This window comes from Physeter macrocephalus, chromosome 18 (assembly GCF_002837175.3).
Source record: "Physeter macrocephalus isolate SW-GA chromosome 18, ASM283717v5, whole genome shotgun sequence".
NCBI lineage: Eukaryota > Metazoa > Chordata > Mammalia > Artiodactyla > Physeteridae > Physeter > Physeter macrocephalus.
In genome coordinates, this window is record NC_041231.1 from 95,356,207 (window position 1) to 95,369,034 (window position 12,828).

The window sequence follows — 12,828 nt, forward strand, 5'->3', positions numbered from 1 at the left end:
AGCAGGGAGAGGCCCGCGTACCACAAAAAAAATAAATAAATAAAAATAAATAAATAAATAAATAAAAAAGAATGAAGCACAGACACATGCTACCACATGGACGAACCTCAAGAACACTACGCTAAGTGAAAGAACCAGACCAGAAGACCACGTATTGTATGATTCCATTTATATGACTATCTAGAAAAAGCATAGAGACAGAAAGTAGATTAGTGGTTGCCTAGAGCTGGGGAGAAGCATGGAGAGTTACTGCAAATGGGCACAAAATTTCTATTTGAAGAGATGGAAATGATCTAAAATAGGATTGTGGTGGCAGTTGCATTATGTACTAATAATTATTGAATTGTGCACTTAAAATGGGCAAATTTTATGGTATGCAAAACTGTACTTTAATAAGTTATGAAAAACAAACAAAAATAAGTACTGTTCCTCCTTATAAAGATATGGTTGAAAATCGGTTAAGTCTGAGGGACTTTGCCAGTCTTCTCTCCCAACAAAGTCATAGGTGGTAATTAAACTTAGCCAGAGGCTGCTCTGAATGGCCGCACCCCTCGCTCCCAGAACCAGCTGTGCAGGCCAAGAGAGGTGACAGAACAGAGCACGGTTCTCTCTGCTCATCTCTCTTCTGGGCATCAGAATCCCTGGGGAGAAATGGAGCTTCCTAAATGCAGGCTCCTGGGCTCCACTCCCAGCATACTAATTCAGTGGTTCCGGGTATGCCCAGGAATACACATTTTTAAGCAGCACACTTCAGAGTACAAGGACCCGTTCTTTGGGAAACAGTACAACAGAGTTGCACAGGAATGTTACAGGTGCACGTGGGAATGTGTGCGGGGGTCAAGAAGGGTGGGTACTCACTGAGCCCTGGTAAGTAGGGAGGCTAAACGAAATCTCAAAGGATGAGGAGGTGGTGTTCAGAAGAAAGGTAAGGAAGGCATTCCTGAGCCCACGCCCAGCATGTGCAAAGAGATGGAGGTATTACAGCCAGAAAGTACTTATTGAGCATTCACTATGTGCCAGGAGCTACCTAAGAAAGCACAAGGAACAAGGGATTGCTGAGTAGTTAGAACGAGTGGTAGATAAAGCTGGGAAGAGACTTGGGAATTCACCATGAATGTGACAGTGGATTGAAGAAGATGTGAGGTACAGACTAGGCAAGATCTGAGAAAGGATTAAATGGATTAAATGGATTTGAGAGGGAAAGGGAGAAGGTAGGATGTCTTAGATGTCTTGCTTCGGGATAGGGTGGTACCAATAAAAATGGAGATAGGGAGTGAAGGCAGTTAATGAAGATGGGAGCTCAGTTCTCGACATCTGAGTTTGAAATGCAGACAGTGATATGAGATGATAGCTGGCAGCTGCCAAGTAGGGACCTGAAGCTCTACCTAATAATAATAACACCTTCCTCAGGATGCTGGGGAAGATTAAAGGAGGTGATAAAGTGAACTTTGTGAATTACAAAGTGATGCCCAAGTATCAATCTTATAATTTATCTCTGAAAGCTCCACAGCATTTATCACTGTGATCTGTACCCAGTGAGCGCTCAACCCGTGAACTGTTACTGCATGTGTTACCACCTCTCCTGTCCCCCAAACACAATGATGGTAACATCTCAAACATTATACTTCTAAGACCATGCCATAGAGCAAACAAACTGCAGAAACACTATTGACTGAAAGCATAAAAGGGGATATCATTTCATATAGTCAGTTGTTTCTCATAACATGACTAGAAATGTTTTACTTTATTAAACTGTCATTTCTGCATTAAGAATGCCATGTCTCTCTGGAATAATGAAGGTACTAGGTTTGCTGAAATTCCTTCTAATCTCGAAATTCTAGCATTCATTGTAGGATTTACATACAACAGAATAACAGATCCAGTAACTCTCTGAGAATCAGTTCTTAAGTGCTGGGCCCATTTTTTACCTGGATATTTTCAACAAATGCAAGTGGGATCATTTGATTTCAAATAGCCAGGTGATGAATTTGGCCTAAGAGCTCTCCTTCAACACTGTTTTTTTTTTTTTTTTGCTATTTCATGTGTCTCCAGCCTCCTGGGTCTACTTCTATACTTGACTTTGATTTATTACTTGTGACAAAATCAGAGTTTTCAAACTAGAGCTGTGGACCACCAAAAGACTAGAAGTTCTTCTTTTTTGCTCTTTGGACCAGGGAGCCCAAAGTAAAGAGGAAAGAGAGAAAAAGGGCAAAGAAGAAAGGAAAGAATGGTGGGGTGTAGGGAAAACAGAGGGGAAAGGGAATAAGGAAGGAGGAGGGGCTACAGTGACAGTCCAGAAGGAGTAAGCTCACTATCACCTATCTCTAAACTGTGTTCAAAATGCAAGAAGAAACTCCTGGCTCTGAAGAATAAACAACAGCAGGAGGATTGAGGAGGGCAATCAAAACTTGAAAAAGGAACCCATTTGGGAGTGCATTTCTGGGCTTTCTCCTCTTTTCTCTTCAGAGATGACTTGAGGTTGGAACTGCACAGGGTGTGCAGGCAACAAAACTCCAAGAGAACCCTCTTCTTCTCAACCAGAAGACTTGGAAAGGGGGTCCCTATAAGTGGAAGAATGTGAAAGGAAGTCTGGGTTGTTTGTTTTCTTGTTTTTGTGTTTTGTTTTTTCCATTTTTCTTTTCCAAGAGTGGCTGCAGTCACAGAACTGCATGGTAGAAGAGCAAGCAGCAGCACAGACAGCTAAAATTTCTCCAAGAAAAACCTGGTCTTATTGCCAGAGGAGCAGAGAAAAGGGAACTTTGTGATCCAAAGAGTGTAGGCAGAATCCCTGTCATTTTTCCCTCTTACTTTTCTCTCAGTGCTTTGCTCTGAGAATGGCCCCCGTCTTGGGGAAACCATACTGCAGCAGCGTGAGCAGCTAAAACCTCAAAAGCAACCCAGTCTTTCTGGCCAGAAGACCAGGAAAAAAAGGCTCACAGGGGCAGGAGAGTGTGGGAAGAATCCCAAAGAGGAGAGAGCTAAAGAAGGGGGTCCCTTGATGCTGTGCATGAACCAGTGCAAACCCCAGTCTCGCCCCTGAGCTGTGCATGTGTGGGACAGATTCAAAGGCTCTGAGAACTGAACTACAATGTAAGTTCTGCTCAAGTCCCATGCTAACCCCTAAACAGTGCTTCCATGGGACCCAAGGCAGCAGAGCAAAGGCTTTGAAAAATGAACTGATGTTGCAACCACTGCCCACAGAATGCAAGACAGAACTGGGTTGATTGCCTGGTAAAACAAAAAACTGCACATTTCAAAAGGACCTGATTCTCACAGCATAATACTCAAAATGTCCAGAATTCAATAAAAAATATCTAACATGCAAGAGACCAGGGAAATGTGATCAATCCTCAAAGGAAAAGACAATTAACACATGCCAACCCCAAGATGACACAGGTGTTGGAATTATCTGATAGATTTACAGGAGCTGTTTTAACTACACTCCAGGAAATAATGGTAACCACTCTTGAAATGAATGGAAAGATAGAAGTTCTCAGCAGAGATACAGAATCTATAAAAGAGAAACAAGTGAACGTTTTAGAACTGAAAAATACAATAAACAAAAAATGCATGGGATGGGCTCAATAGCAGTACAGAGATGACAAAGGAAAATGTCAATAAAGTTGATGTAGATATTATCCAGTCTAAAGAACAGAGAGAAAAAAGGTTGAAGGAAAAAGTGAACAGAGCCTAGAAAGCCTGTGGGACAACATTAAAAGGTTTAATATTAATGTTACTGGAATTCCAGGAGAGGACAAAGAGACTGAGGTAGGAAACATACTCGAAGAAAAAATGGCCAAAAACTTCCCAAACTTGGTGAAAACTATACATTTACAGATCCAAAGAGTGCTATCTGTCTGGTTATTATACACATAAACACGTAGTGTATTACAGTGAGTTGCCTCCAAGGGAAGAACAAGAAAGATGAGTAAAGGTATAACTGCCTAAAAATAAATAAATAAAATGTGATGGGCTATCATTCTCTTTGGAGAGCTGTCACAAGTATTAAGAACTTTAGTTCTTTTTTCTTTAAATAAATTTATTTCTTTATTTTTGGCTGCATTGGGTCTTCGTTGCTGCGCGTGGGCTTTCTCTAGTTGTGGCGAGCAGGGGCTACTCTTCCTTGCAGTGCGTGGGCTTACTGCAGTGACTTCTCTTGTTGTGGAGCATGGGCTCTAGGTGCGCGGGCTTCAGTAGTTGTGGCACACAGGCTCAGTAGTTGTGGCTTGCAGGCTCTAGATCATAGGCTCAGTAGTTGTAGCACACAGGCTTAGCTGTCTGCAGCATGTGGGATTTTCCTGGACCAGGGCTCGAACCAGTGTCCCCTGCATTGGCAGGCGGATTCTTAACCACTCCGCCACTAGGGAAGCCCCGAACTTTAGTTCTTAAATGTCTTCTCTAAATCTAGTAGAACAAGGATTCACTGTATCAATCAATGAATTGGTTCATTTATCAACACTAAACTTGCAGAAATGGTTTGTCACATCAGACTCTTATTTTTGGTCAGAAAATAGAGGCAGGATGAGCCTCAAAGGGATTTTCAAATTCTTACTTGTATATAACCTGAAAGAAATTTGTAAATCCCTCTTGCACATTTTTAGGTTGACACGTAACAACTTTCACCAAAATGTTTATTATTGTGAAGAAAGTAATTTCCAGTACTCTGTAAATATTGACATGTAAAAGTAAAACTATTTTATCACTTGCTGAAATACATCCATTGAAATTCATCATCATTCATTTTAAAAGAACACATAAACAGGCTGCTCTCTGACAGTCAAAAATTTTTGCATGATTATATTTCTCCTTTAATTTACATTTCCATTCTTTTTGCCCTATAAGAGTTTATCCTAGTTTTACAAATTTTATGCTTTAATGTCTTTTATTCATTACCCTATCATACTTTTCTGCATCAAAAGCATATATATATATATTTATTTAAATTCAATGGTAAAAAGAGTGCTCTTCTAATTGTTACCACTGTAACTCTTATTAGAATGAACTTATCAAAACAACACAAATATTATAAATGTTGACAAATATTTAGTAAATGTAGATAAAAAGCATTTTTTAAAATTGGAAACCTCTCTCTTTTGAGCTCTTATTTTTCAGTTATCTCATGCATATGTGGATGAGTATACTTATTGCTAGAATGAGTCAAGCTTGAACATCGATTCTCAATTTTTGCTTTTATCAATGTAAATGCTGGAACTGTTCACATAATGAGACGCAAATGGATGAAATTTTGTAATAGAAATATCATTCAATTTTTTGAACTCCTTGAGTTATATTCTAAACATCACGTGGTGATGAAATATCAAAATCACTTAAATCACCAGTGTTAAGAAAAAATTGGGGAAGACTGAAATTTAGTGAGTATGCTAACTACTCATCCATCTGAGTTAGTTCAGCCATTTGTTGTCCATGACTAGGCTGTTTTACAACTCTGTAGAGATAAAAGTTAACTTGTGTAGGGACTTCCCTGGTGGTCCAGTGGTTGGGAATCTGCCTTCCAATGCAGGGGATGTGGGTTCGATCCCTGGTGAGGGAACTATGATCCCATATGGCGTGGGGCAACTAAGCCTGTGTGCCGCAACTACTGAGCCTGTGTGCCACAACTAGTGAGCCCATGTGCCACAACTACAGAGCCCATGTGCTCTGGAGCCCGTGTGCCACAGCTAGAGAGAAGCCCGCATGCCACAATGAAAGATCCTGCATGCTGCAATTAAGACCTGACACAGCCAAAAATAAATAAATAAATAAATAAATAAATTTTTAAAAAGTTAACTTGTAGAAAACTGATAGTAAAGCAAGTAATAACTGTCTAGAGGCATGCAAATAAAATTTATCCTGTGGAACTTAATTGGACTTCCCTCTCCCACTGTGGAAGAAGCTTGTTTACATCTATTAGGCAAATTTATTTTAGCATTCCCATCAATGGTCTCCTTTCAACTGATTGTAAGACCTTTCTGGCTCTCTCATTTTTTAAGATTTTTTTTAAATGTTAATTTTTTTATATGTATGAGAATCATGATTTCATTGTCTTTTAAAATTTACCCTTTAACATCAGTTTACAATTTGATTAGATTGAACTTTCAGTTGGTTATTTTTGTTTGTTTGTTTTGTTTTAATGAAGATTTAGAAAACACAAGATCTGTAAAAGAAAAGGAGGCGTGAAAGGGAACCTGCATCTCCGTTACAAACCCACTCTCTAGAAGATCAGTCTTAGGTAAAAAGCACTTATAAAAGATGAAGATTTGTAAATTTATTTTCTTCAAACACTCATGTACATGGACCTTAGGGAAGTCTTTGCATATAGTAAATGCACCCAGTTTGAAGACTCTCAGCCTAAAGTAAGAAGCATAAAAATGAGCCTCACCCCTAATTCTGTATACGTAGAGACTCATTTGCATTAACAAACTTCTTTTTTAAAGTTTTATTTACTGAAGAACTTTATCTAGATAATCATCCACCTTCCATTCATAAGAGACACTGAGAAGGAGGAGTCCTAATGAAGAGAGAGGCCGTTGGAAGCAGGGTGGAAGGAGAGGGAATAGAGGGTTGTCAGCGGGAATTCTGAACAGTCAGAGGGCACCATGAGAGTACTAAAAAACAAGTAAGAAATGAAAACAGAGGGGGGATCAATACTCAAACTTTAAAAATGTTGCCTAAATATTTGTGAACCTGGACTGTACCCCCCGAAAATCTCTCACCACTGCTTCTCTCATGATAGAAGATGATGCCAGGGGAAAGACTTCTGCACTGAGTCTACCTAATGCCAAGCAACTAATTAAATGGACATTTCCATCAACCTACTCACTATGCCAGATATCTGAGCTTTCTGGCCCTGGACAGAGGGGAGGAGAAGCTTCTAGCTTCTCCGGGACCATCCTCCTCTTCAGCTGACACCACCATTTAGACCACCACACTTCTGTTTTCAGTCTCCCACTCTCCTGCTCTTTAATACCCTTCTTACAAAACAAGAATTATTTTAGATTAGACTTTTATATTGCAGAATGGCCTTTCAATTTTGAGAAGCTGGGAGCCATTAGGAACCTCAAAGGTTACCTAATTCATCCATTCATCACATAGGTGTAAAATTTTAAAAATTAGGGACTATTACACCTTCTCCTTTTGGCTAAGTGGTCAATGAGAAGCGAGGATTATTACATGTCTAATTAAGTAGACAGGGCAGATGAAGGTCACATCCGTAATAACTGGAAGTTCTTCCTCTTGATTTAGACAGCTTCCTATGTCCCTTCCTATATAGGGCTGTATAATGAAAGGGAAATAATATAAATTATTACATAATTTCTCAGTAAAAGAAAATATGTTTTCCATAAGTGGGAAAAGGGTGTACTTCAGAAAAACAAAACAAGATGGAATTCCCCTGGATATAAAAGCTCATGCAAAAGAACAAATACTGCATGATTTCACTTATATGAGACACCTAGAATAGGCAAATTCATAAAGACAGATAGTAGAATGGAGGTTGCCAGGGGCTGGAGGAAGTGGGGAGTGGGGAGTTATCGTTAATGGGAACAGAGTTTCAGTTTGGGATGATGAAAAACTTCTGGAGATGAATGGTGCTGATGGTTGTACAACTTTGTGAATGTACCTAATGCCACTGAATTAACTGTATATGTTAAAATGGTTAAAATGATAACTTTTTATGTTATGTATACTTTACCACAGTAAAAAAAAAACTTTAAAACTCTTTTACAACGGCCTGTTCTGACCTTAGGGTGCTTGCCCCCTTCCAGGTACAAGTAGAAATCTCCTGAATGAACAGCAAAAGCTCATAGCCTGAATCAGGGCAGACCTAGAAAGAGCTCAAGACTAAAACACCGCATTTCCAATTGGCTTATTTTTACCAGGATAACCAAACTAAATCATGTTGGAAACACTAGACCAGGGACCTCCCTGGTGGTCTAGTGGTAAAGAATCCACCTTACAATGCAAGGGATGAGGGTTTGATCCCTGGTCAGGGAACCAAGGTCCCACATGCCATGGGGCAACTAAGCCTGTGTGCCACAACGACTGAGCTCATGCGCCTCAACTAGAGAGCCCGCGTGCCGCAAACTACAGAGCCCACAAGCTCTGGAACCCGCGTGCCATAACTACAGAGCCCAGGCACCCTGGAGCTCGCGCCACAACTAGAGAAGAGAAAACCTGCATGCCACAGCTAGAGAAAAGCCCACATGCTGCAACGAAAGATCCTGCATGCCTCAGTGAAGATCCCGCGTGCCCGCAACTAAGAACCAAAGCAGCCAAAAATAAATAAGATAATAAATAAATCTTTTTTTAAAAAAAAAGAAAAGGAATACTAGGTCACCCAGTACTGTACACATACAAAGAAAAATGTTAGTGAAATTTAGCAACCACTTATGTACCTTGCTTAAAATAATATCCCTTGGATTTAATAAAGTTGTCCTCTGTCCTATCCTAAATCCAGGTGACATAAGAGGATGAAGATGCCTGTAAGTGACTGGGTTAAGTGAGGCTGCTGTGAAATTCAGCTGTAAAATTTTAGAATAGTATTTTTCCACACCTCTGAGGACATGAGAAAATAGATATTACAACTAGAATTTAAATGGGATGAGAAGTCAGGATATCAGTTCTAATCACTTGGTGGTTTGGGGGGAATGAATAAGCTGGGGATATACCATTAATGTATAAGTCACAAGGAGAATCAACCTTCTTTTTTGGTCATTAAAATACATGGCATATTCACATTCACACAGAAGAACTTGCACATGTGTCAAGACACATGGAAGAAAAGTCTCCAAAGGAGCAAAACATGGGAAGCAACCCTAATGCTCAACAATAAGAGCATGGATAAATAAATTGTGGAATATTTGCCAACAAATAGTATATAGTTACATACAATAATATGGATAATTCTTTAAAACTTAATTTTGAGTTTTTTAAGTGAGGTTATATATACCCTTTTTATAAATCAAAAAAACAAGCAAAGGTAAACAAAATTATGTAGGAATACTTACATATGTCATAAAACTATTTTATAATAAAATCGGGTAACGATTAACACAAAATCCAGGGTTGGGAAGGGCACAAGGAATGGCATAGGAGAAGGGCATAAAGAAAGATACAACAGTATAGGTAAAAATCTAGTTCTTTTTTTCTAGCCTTCTGTTTATTTTCTTTAACAGCTTTGAGATACAACTCACATATGATACAATTCACCCATGTGAAGTGTACAATATGATGATGTTCAAAACCATCACCAGTTAATTTTAGTACATTTTGTCATCTCAAAAAGAAACGCTATACCCTTTAACTATCACCCCCACACACATCAACCCCCATCCCTAAGAAACCACTAATCTACTTTCTGTCTCTATTCATTGCCCTGGTCTGAATATTTTCATATGAACAGAAAATCATACAGTGTGTGGTCTTTTGTGACTAACTTCTTTTACTTAGAATAATGTTTTCAAGGTGCATACTTGTTGTAGCATGTTATCAGTATTTCATTCTTTTTATGGCCAAATAATATCCCATTGTATGGATATACCATATTATATTTATCCATTCATCAGTTGATGGACATTTGGCTTGTTTCTACCTTTTGGTTGTTATGAATGTTGTCGGTATAAACATTTGTGTATAGTTTTTGTGTGAACATATGCTTTCATTTCTCTTGGATATATATACTTAGAGTGAAACTGCTGTATCATATGGTAACACTGTTTAACTTTTGAGGAACTGCCAAATTGTTTTCCAAAGCAGATGCACCAGATGATATTCCCACCAGCAACGTATAAGGGTTCCAATTCCTTCACATCCTCACCAATACTTATTAACTGACTTTTTGATTCTAGCCATCCTAGTGGGTGTGAAGTTGTATCTCACTGTAGTTTTGATCTGCATTTCTCTGATGAATAATTATATTGAACATCTTTTCATATGCTTATTGGCCATTTGTATATCTTCCTGGGAGAAACAGCCATTCAGATAGATATCTTGACCATTTTTATATTGGGTTATTTATCTTTTTATTGTTGAGTTGTAAGAACTCTTCATATATTTTGGATACAAGTTCCTTACCAGATATAGGATTTTTAAAAATTTTCTCCCATTCTGTGGGTTACCTTTTCACAATTATCTAGTTCTTACGCCCGAGTTTTTAAAGCTGTGACAGGGTTACAGGTGGTCATTGAATATAATGTTTATAGCTTACATAAACATAGCAAATTATTCTTATGTATATTACATAATTAATGAATTAAAAATAAAACCTCGTGCTACCAGTGTCCTTGTCCTCACGGTGAGCCTCAGCCGCCCCCCATCTCTGCAGGAGACCCTCCAACACTAGCAGGGTTTCTGAAGAGAATTCTTATCCTGTTCCTTTGTAGGTCAACACAGAGTACTGAGTAGAGTTCCCTGTGCTACACATCTGAGCTGTGTGGAGGACAGACTCTTGGTGCTCCAGCCTGGCATCAGGACTGTGCTACTGAGGTGGGAGAGCCAACTTCAGGACACTGGTCCACAAGAGACCTCCCAGCTCCATGTAATATCAAACGGCAAAAATCTCCCAGAGATCTCCATCTCAACACCAAGACCCAGCTTCACTCAACGACCAGCAAGCTATAGTGCTGCACACCCTATGCCAAACAACTAGCAATACAGGAACACAACCCCACCCATTAGCAGAGAGGCTGCCTAAAATCATAATAAGGCCACAGACACCCCAAAACACACCACCAGACGTGGACCTGCCCACCAGAAAGACAAGATCCAGCCTCATCCACCAGAACACAGGCATTAGTCCCTTCCACCAGGAAACCTATACAACCCACTGAACCAACCTTAGCCACTGGGGACAGACACCAAAACAACGGGAACCACGAACCTGCGGCCTGCGAAAAGGAGACCCCAAACACAGTAAGATAAGCCAAATGAAAAGACAGGAAAATACATACTAGATGAAGGAACAAGGTAAAAACCCACCAGACCTAACAAATGAAGAGGAAATAGGCAGTCTACCTGAAAAAGAATTCAGAATAATGATAGTAAAGATGATCCAAAATCTTGGAAATAGAATAGAGAAAATGCAAGAAACATTTAACAAGGACCTAGAAGATCTAAAGAGGAAACAAGCAACAATGAACAACGAATGAAATTAAAAACACTCTAGAAGGGATCAACAGCAGAATAACTAAGGCAGAAGAATGGATAAGTGACCTGGAAGAAAAAATAATGGAAATAACTACTGCAGACCAGAATAAAGAAAAAAGAATGAAAAGAACTGAGGACAGTCTCAGAGACCTCTGGGACAACATTAAACGCACCAACATTCGAATTATAGGGGTCCCAGAAGAAGAAGAGAAAAAGAAAGGGACTGAGAAAATATTTGAAGAGATTATAGTTGAAAACTTCCCTAATATAGGAAAGAAAATAGTCAATCAAGTCCAGGAAGCACAGAGAGTCCCATACAGGATAAACCCAAGGAGAAACACGCCAAGACACATAATAATCAAACTGTCAAAAATTAAATACAAAGAAAACATATTAAAAGCAGCAAGGGAAAAACAACAAATAACACACAAAGGAATCCCCATAAGGTTAACATCGGATCTTTCAGCAGAAACTCTCCAAGCCAGAAGGGAGTGGCAGGACATATTTAAAGTGATGAAGGAAAAAAACCTACAACCAAGATTACTCTACCCAGCAAGGATCTCATTCAGATTTGATGGAGAAATTAAAACCTTTACAGACAAGCAAAAGCTGAGAGAGTTCAGCACCACCAAACCAGCTTTACAACAAATGCTAAAGGTGTGCTCCACAACTGAAGAGGCCACAACAGTGAGAGGCCTGCATACAGAAAAAAAAAAAAAAAAAAAAAAATTAAATTAAATACAAAGAAAACATATTAAAAGCAGCAAGGGAAAAACAACAAATAACACACAAAGGAATCCCCATAAGGTTAACAGCTCATCTTTCAGCAGAAACTCTCCAAGCCAGAAGGGAGTGGCAGGACATATTTAAAGTGATGAAGGAAAAAAACCTACAAACAAGATTACTCTACCCAGCAAGGATCTCATTCAGATTTGATGGAGAAATTAAAACCTTTACAGACAAGCAAAAGCTGAGAGAGTTCAGCACCACCAAACCAGCTTTACAACAAATGCTAAAGGAACTTCTCTAGGCAAGAAACACAAGAGAAGGAAAAGACCTACAAGAACAACCCGAAACAATTCAGTAAATGGTAATAGAACCATACATATCGATAATTACCTTAAATGTAAATGGATTAAATGCTCCCACCAAAAGACACAGACTGGCTGAATGGAAACAAAAACAAGACCCATATATATGCTGTCTACAAGAGACCCACTTCAGACCTAGGGACACATACAGACTGAAAGTGAGGGGATGGAAAAAGATATTCCATGCAAATGGAAATCAGAAGAAAGCTGGAGTAGCAATTCTCATATCAGACAAAATAGACTTTAAAGTAAAAACTATAACAAGAGACAAAGAAGGACACTATATAATGATCAAGGGATCGATCCATGAAGAAGATATAACAATTGTAAATATTTATGCACCCAACATAGGAGCACCTCAATACATAAGGCAAATACTAACAGCCATAAAAGGGGAAATCGACAGTAACACAATCATAGTAGGGGACTTTAACACCCCACTTTCACCAATGGACAGATCATCCAAAATGAAAATAAATAAGGAAACACAAGCTTTAAATGATACATTACACAAGATGGACTTAATTGATATTTATAGGACATTCCATCCAAAAACAACAGAATACACATTCTTCTCAAGTGCTCATGGAACACT